General features: G+C 35.5%; 1 pseudogene; it reads left to right on the top strand.

The window, feature by feature from the left end:
* The window catches only part of LOC114534834, an 89,751-nt pseudogene extending 86,670 nt beyond the window's left edge, over positions 1-3,081 (top strand).
* Positions 3,082-6,929: the final 3,848 nt, after the last annotated feature.

The following is a 6,929-nucleotide window of genomic DNA, read 5'->3' on the forward strand; positions in this document are numbered from 1 at the left end:
CCCCCTAGGTTCAGCCAGTTTTTTCAACCCGGTTTTCAATGTGTTTAGGTTTACGATTGACACTGGTAATATTGATGTCAGGACGATATAATTGATTTCAAAAACAGCAATTGTCAAAGAAAACAAGACGCCTGCTCTGGCGTTAACTCCGGCGTGCCGTGCAAGTGCCAGTCTTCAATATAAAGCTTCTGAACATAAACAATAGAGTTCATACTCATTTAGATGCCTTGCCAACCTAAATGTTAGTCGATTCGAAATATAAAATAAATTCCTCGAAAATACGAAAAGCTACAAAGAGCTTAGGAGTTTGATTACGGTAATCCAAAATGCTTTGAAGCAAACTTCCTATAAAATTATTTCAATAGATCTTTTTTATATCGATACTATATTCTGTTTTGCAGTTTTATTTTTTCATGGGTAAGAAAAACGACAATGCTTTGTATTTTTACGGATTCACCCTAACTCACAGTTGAGAACAACACAAACAAATGTTATTTTATTGAAGAATGTTTAAGTAAAACACAAAAATTAATTAGCGTTTACGATGATCAATCAAAAAATATTATCGTCATCAATGACTACCTTTAATGCACAAGATATAACAAAATAACGATTTATATATATAAATATATATAATATATATATATGTTATATCTCAACTGTAAATCATCCAATCAGAAAGCTCGATTTGTACCACGTGATCAGTAAATTAATCATGGAGTTCCATCGAATTTTTTCACATTATGCTATAAAAGTCGAATACCCCGCTGCAGCGGGGTATTCGAGTTTGCGTGTACCACGCGTGGATGCCTCGTACACGACTCGAGGTTGTCAACAATTTCAAAATGGAGGCAAAAGAAGCCATTTCACCCAGCTTTTGCGCTGCCTACACGTTGTTTCGATATAATATATAATTTATAGACCTTCCGCTCGGGGAATTCGACGAAATATTACCCCTCGGGAAGATATATCCCTCGGGCGAAGCCCTCGGGATATATCTTCCCTTGGGGGTAATATTTCGTCGAATTCCCCTCGCTCCAGGTCTATAAATGATAAATATACACATATATACATATATATATATATATATATATATATATATTATATATATATATATATATATTTATATATATATATATATATATATATATATACCGAAGCCCTCGGGATATATCTTCCCTTGGGGGTAATATTTCGTCGAATTCCCCTCGCTCCAGGTCTACAAATGATAAATATACACATATATACTATATTATTATATATATATATATATATATATATATATATATATATATATATATATATATATATATATATATATATCTATATATACCGGCGTAAAAAGCATTCAAATATATGGACCACTGTGCAACAGAATTCAACAGAACTCATTATAACTGACATGCCTGTAGTCCATGCAATACACTATTACAGCTATCTAGACGAGAAATCACAGCGTTCTCGAGAATGATATCTGTAGCATCTTTTGAATATTATGCCGAAAATAAAAGCAAGTTGTTGATTTATTGTTAATATTCATCATAATTCGTTTGGTTGTTGAAAGTCATTGCCCATTAGGACTCCAAAATTCTAAAGTAGATTAGCGAAAATGAGGTAGACTAAGTTCCATATTTTCACGAAACGGTAATCCATTTGAAAAGTCTTTTAACGCGTTTATATGACAACAACATTTGTACACAACATTTGTTTACAACAACATTTGTACAACAGTGTCATAAGCATTATCATCCTGCATGACAGTTTGTTTTCTGGTTTACTTTTATAGGGGATTGTGAAGTTACTATTTAAAGACAACAATGGATCCATTGAAAGACAAAGCTAATTATTTCAGGGTATGTCATTTGTTGGTAGATAAAGCTACAAATGCTTTGAGAAATGCTTTGCATGCGGTACATCCACCTTCCACCTTAGCTTCCGTTTTGAATGCCAACAAAAACCTTGCAGACAATACGATACGGTGTAATTAACGCCTCGCAATGGTATCTACTCTTTCCAACATCTGGTACACCAGATTCAAAAAACTTTGATATTACCCTGTTGACTGTCCTGCTCCGAAATATTTGTGGATTGTCTGCACCAGCAACCGGATGGAACGTGATGCCTCCTGTCAGCGACACTTCTATATCTGCAAATATTGTACGAGTAAAAATGCTTAGAAATGAAGCCTATAGTCATATCTCGACTGCTAGTTTGAAAGAAATAAAGTTTGAAACATTGTGGCAAAAATTTCTGTTCCGTTAGTCAACTTGGGAATTCCTCAAAATGATATTGATGAATTAAAGGTGGCTCCTCTTAGCCCTGAAGAAGAAAGTTATATTCAAAGATTAAAAGAGTGGAAAAAAGAGGATGATTTTATGTCAAAATTAAACGATGTTGAATGTGAAGTATCAAACTTAGAAAGACAGTTGAAAATGTTCATCCCTCGCCTGTCGAGCAACTGGCTAAATTTAACTTCACTGGAAAGATTCGTGACCTTTGTAGAAAATTTCAAGATGGCAGCAGAAAGTGGTTGTTTGATAAACTTTCAAATTGGTTTGAGAGTAAAGAATCCAGGGTCTTGATCTTAACTGCAGGTCCAGGTGTTGGAAAAAGTGTTTTGTCTGCAAAGCTTTGCGAGCTTTTTAGAGAACGTAGTCAACTCGCAGCTCACCATTTCTGTGATTTTCGAAATTCTGATTACAGCAATGCTCAGAGAATCCTCAGTCTCTTGCCAGTCAAATGTGTGATAATGTTGAAGGATTTCGTGATAAACTGACTGAAATTCTTCGTCGTGAACATTCTCGTGACTCGCTGTCTGACGCATTTCGTGTTCTTTTGAACGACCCCCTCCATGCCCTTAACAGACACGATCCAATGTTGATCATCGTTGATGCTTTGGACGAGAGCAAAACTGACGAGAAAAGCGAATTTTTGGAGTTGATATCTGAGAGATTTTGCGAACTGCCAGTTTGGATTAAAATATTCATTTCAAGTCGACCAGAGCTACAAGTGCGAAAGATTCTTGAACATTTCACCCGTGGGAAATCCGTCCTGATGACAAAGATCACAACCACGACATAGAGCTTTTCGTTCGTCATAGTTTACCTAATCTTGATGATAAAAGTATAAGGTCAGTTATTTCAAAGTGTCAGGGATCGTTTTTGTACGCTTATTACTTGGTCAGTGAATTGAGAGAAAAGGGCGCGGGAATTGAACCCGACCGAAGTGATTACATCTCCAACGGTATTTCGGGATATTACAAAAAGCAGTTCAAACGTTTAGACATAGGCCTCCAACATTTCAAGCAAGATACCTCATGTCTTTAAACAGTTTCATCAATGTCGTTGCCGTTTCTAAGGAACCCCTCCCAATAAAAGTTCTTTTCACATGCATGGGTCTCTCTGAAGACGAATTTAAAATACGTAAAGCGGTTCTTGACATAATGTCCGAAATTCTTCCAGTTTACGATGGGTGTCTGAGTTTATCATAAGTCATTATGGGATTGGCTGACATTGAACGGTTATGAAGAACATGCATTCGTTGCAGATGTTTCAGACGGCAATAGACGTCTCTGGCGTGCTTGTAAGAAACAATTCTGCGAAATAGATGCTTTGAAGTCAGTTTTAGAATTCCAAATTTCAGCTGAGAATAGGTACGCTTTAAAAAATGGTTGGAAATATTTGGTCGATGCAGGCGAGGTAGAGGAATTTCATTGGTTGGTGCATGTTGGTATAAACGTCTTGAAACTAAAATTTTTTTATCACCTGAACAGTTCTTTTTTCAGGCAAATTCTTGTCACGTACCGTTCTAAACTTTCCAAAGATATTTATTATGGCATCATGCAACACCTTTGTTTCTCCGAAATGGTAGAAGTTAGGTCTGAGAGAGGAATAGTTTTGACTTATGAAAAAGATAGTTACACATATTTGCAAGCACTCGCTAATGGATACTTTGATTTTTCACAAGGTGCCGTCAATTCCAAAAGTGTAGCTAGGAATATCTTGGGTGCGACAAATGAGATTTGGATAGAATATGTGAGAACTGAAAGGAATTCTAATTTAAGCATTGTCCCCGAAGCTGTGGTTCCATACAAATTTGATTTTATTGTGTCACCAGACAATACGATGTTTGCTTGCGTAAATGTGCTTGAGGGAAAAGTTCAAATGCTCAAAATACCAGATCTTACAACTATCTTTGAGGCACAAATTACTATTATAGAACCTCTTTTCCAATTCTGTGCCTTTTCTCCAGACTCTTCGTATTGTTTATACAATTCAATCCGGTTCTGCATCAATATTAAAGAAAAGAAAGAGGTCCCCTTCATTGCGCACGGCCCGGTCATCAGTTTCTGTTCATTTTCTTCATGTGGAATGAAACTTGTCACAGAGCAAGCGTCAATCAAAGTGTGGGATGTAAAAAGGAAGGAGATATTGGTTGAAGTTGAGACTGTGTATGGTGCGTGGTCGTATTGTTTGTTTAGTAATTGTAACTCGTACATTCTTCTTTGGCAGATTATGAAGTGAGGTATGTTTCCTCTGTCGTAGATTACATGAACGTCTTGAATTCTGAAACTTTGAAAAAGATTGATAACAAGAATATTCATGTTGACCAGAATTTGTGTAGTAATGATTCCTTTCAATGTTTTCCCCGCCTTATTTGCATTTCGACTTGAATGTTAGATGAAAATGAATTATATCTGTTTGCCATCTGGTCAGATAGTTTTTTCCAATAAATATTGTTCAAAAGTTTTTCGTGGAAAAAAAAATGGTGTGTTGCATTCGTAAATGATTTGAAAATGATTTAGCTTTGGCAGTGTACGATTCATAAATCAAAAGATCGTTGACGTGCTTGAGATTGGATTTTTGCCTTGTGATACTCGTGTCAATTACATCTCGAAATTAGATGGGACGAGTTTCATTTTATGTTTAGGATTTCCCAAAGTACTCAGTGTTTTATCCTTCAAATCTCTTCTCGAATGGCCTGATGCTACTTTCGTTGACAATGCCCAAATAGATTATCGTGCACTCTCTCCAGACACCTTGTATGTAGCGTGTTGTTTTGAAAATTGCCTTCTTTCAATAAGAAGTGTTGATAGTGGGAAATCATTGCAAACTGTTGCACTGAAACAACGAGCATTAGCATGTTGGTGGTCAGAGTCGTACCTTTGGTTGGTCTGTGAAGGTCTGGTTGTTAAATATCTATGAGCCTAGGAGAAAATATCTTAGGAAGTCACATGAAGAATCTATTGTAAATTTTGAACGTGTCCTTGCATTTAAAAATGGAGTCCTTGCGATTTACGGCGATCGGAAACTTTCTATTTTAAGAATTTGTAACGAAAACTGTGTTATCAAGAAACGCCGTTATGTAGGTTTACTGACCCTTCTGTCGCAATAAGTTCTGACGGGTGTGCTGTTATGTTATTGTTGGATTCTAGGTCAGATTATCAATTCTTGGAAATAGAATGTGGCAACAGGTGGGTGTTCGTTCAACCGGAAAGTTGAATCTACAGGATATTCTTTGGTGGTCTTTATTTGGTACAAAAACGACTCGCAATGCAGTGTTCTTGACAGGAGATGCATCGTCTAATATTCGTTTACTTTCTATTACTTTTCCAAATGATGTGCAAAATTTTCATAACCTTCCTATTGAAAAGTTTAGAATGGCTGCTTATATCGATTCTGATTTGATCGCTATTTTCACCCGTGAATGGATACATTTTGTTAAGGTGTCGGAAGGCAGAATTATAGCTTCCAGACACTTTCGTGATCTTTTCTTTTCTGGCAATATATTTTGTCCTCATCCACCTCCTTTCTTTCTTCCATTAACGCGTTGCCTTCTGTTCGTTGACAGAAATGGCAACAAATATTTAAAATTCATAATATTGAAAAGTATTTCTAAGATTTCCTTTCTCGATGTAAGTAGTTTAGAATCCGATTTCTTGTTTAAATGAGAAAACCACGCGTAAATCAAAACGTTCAGCTATGGAACGTCCTGAAATGCGAAAACCACGGAAATCGTTGAAACGTTTTTTTAGTTTTTCCTTTTGTGATGTAAATTGTTGAGCATGGAATTTCTTGTTTTAACGGCGAAACGCACGCATATTGTCTGAAATATATTTTAAAAAAAGCCAATTAACTTTAACATAGTCAACGGATTTAACGAACAGGGAATTCATCTCTGAAAACGTTTGAACTGTGTAATATTAATACAAAAATATTTTTAAAATATATTTTGTATCCTAGAGATTTTCCTGCTGTGTGTTTGTAACCTGCGTGTGAGATCCATTAATTCACATACTTCCTTTGTGTACTTGTGATAAGCGTACATGAATATTCAGCCTCTTACTTGTTAAGCGTTCAGTTTATTCTACACACAGGAATTTAGTATAATAGCCCTCTTTACTTGCTTTACTGCTCCTAACGTTAGACGATGAACGAAAAATCCTTCTATAATTAACATGGATCATTATTACATGTTTTTCCGCTTTGATTAAAAAAAAGGCTCTGAAAAAAACATAAAAAATTACGCCTTTTCTGAATACATTTTTCAATTGTTTATTGCCCTAAATAGGAAAATATGATTTCTTCCATTAGAAATTAAAATCTAAAGGAAAATATTTTCGTACCCAGGCAAACGAAGCTATAAAATGAAGGATATTTTTGTTCATCTTTATTACTTTAGTCAGAGACTTGAGTGAAATGAATAACAAGGAAGGTTTAGGTCAATTACTTCTTGATCTAAAATAGCTGGAATGAGTGATGAATCATGAATATCTTTACTTTTAGAATTAGTTTCCTGTTTTGTCAGGCAAACTTTTATCAGAAGTTTTTAGCATTCCATTTTTATATTTTAAAGCAGTTTTTTGAAGCTCCTCTGAAAGATAAAGTACATGAACCTATTGGAAAGAGAGCAAGAAGCCTGTGGCGAAG

The sequence above is a fragment of the Dendronephthya gigantea genome, unplaced genomic scaffold (assembly GCF_004324835.1).
Source record: "Dendronephthya gigantea isolate DGI-Jeju-01 unplaced genomic scaffold, DenGig_1.0 000107F, whole genome shotgun sequence".
Taxonomy (NCBI): Eukaryota; Metazoa; Cnidaria; class Anthozoa; order Malacalcyonacea; family Nephtheidae; genus Dendronephthya; species Dendronephthya gigantea.